The sequence below is a fragment of the Seriola lalandi genome, unplaced genomic scaffold, assembly GCF_002814215.2.
Source record: "Seriola lalandi dorsalis isolate HSWRI2012SDOR001 ecotype SW California unplaced genomic scaffold, Sedor1 jcf7180002050777, whole genome shotgun sequence".
Taxonomy (NCBI): domain Eukaryota; kingdom Metazoa; phylum Chordata; class Actinopteri; order Carangiformes; family Carangidae; genus Seriola; species Seriola lalandi.
In genome coordinates this window covers 1-856 of record NW_019521330.1, presented here as the reverse complement: position 1 = coordinate 856, position 856 = coordinate 1, and the positions used below count along the sequence as shown (strand labels likewise).

The 856-nt window shown below is 37.5% G+C and overlaps 1 long non-coding RNA gene across 1 annotated transcript in view; it reads right to left on the bottom strand.

Annotated features, from left to right (window-relative positions):
- The window catches only part of LOC111649431 (uncharacterized), a 2,589-nt gene extending 1,897 nt beyond the window's left edge, over positions 1–692 (bottom strand). Inside the window, exons 1-2 of the long non-coding RNA XR_002760285.2 lie at positions 640–692; positions 43–99 (exon numbers count right to left, since the gene is read on the bottom strand). This is a non-coding gene — a long non-coding RNA (uncharacterized LOC111649431). The remainder of the gene's footprint in view (positions 1–42; positions 100–639) is intronic.
- Positions 693–856: the final 164 nt, after the last annotated feature.

The following is an 856-nucleotide window of genomic DNA, read 5'->3' as shown; positions in this document are numbered from 1 at the left end:
AAAGTTTAAAATTATGAGGCAAATGTTCAGCTACTCCCTTACCTGGTGATGTTGTGGAGGAGTTCAACAGTGGTCGATTAGACGTGGTGACCTCATGTCCTTTAAAAGCAGCAGACACAATAAATGGGAAGACAGTGAGGTCCAGCTCAACAAGTACACAGTGTCTACATATTAAAGGGGACCTATTATGATTTTCCTTTTTTTTCTATCGTATATAATTTTACAATTTTCATTGTCCATATTAAACATGGGAAAAGTTTAAAATTATGAGGCTGATGGATTGTAATTGAAAGACTAAATCTTCTGTTTTGTCAGACAATTAGCAGGTAATGGGAGAAATATTTATCTCTTTATAATCTTTGTTGCTGCGAATATTCATGTTGTCCACTCTCACATTGCAGATTGTGGATTTGAGAAGTTAGCATTCCCAATGAATTAAGTCATATTACTTAGCTTCAGTTATCAGTTTCCTAGTTTATGTTCAGAACCCCCACACTGGTAGGTGGATAAGAGCAGACTCAGGAGCACTGGGTGCACTGCAGGCTTCAGCAAGGTTCCTGGTAACCTGCTAATGTACTAATACCTGCTCTATTGGTCTATGTGATGAAATAACTGGTCGATTTATATCTACTTCTTTACCTGATGATGTTGTGGAGGAGTTCAATAGTGGTCGATTAGACGTGGTGACCTCATGTCCTTTAAAAGCAGCAGGCAGAATAAATGGAATCACAATAAGGTCCAGGTCAACAAGAGCACATCATCCAAATATTAAAGGGGGCCTATTATGATTTTCCTAGTGTACAATTTTACATGGCCATATTAAACATGGGAAATTTTTCAAATTATGAGGTAAATG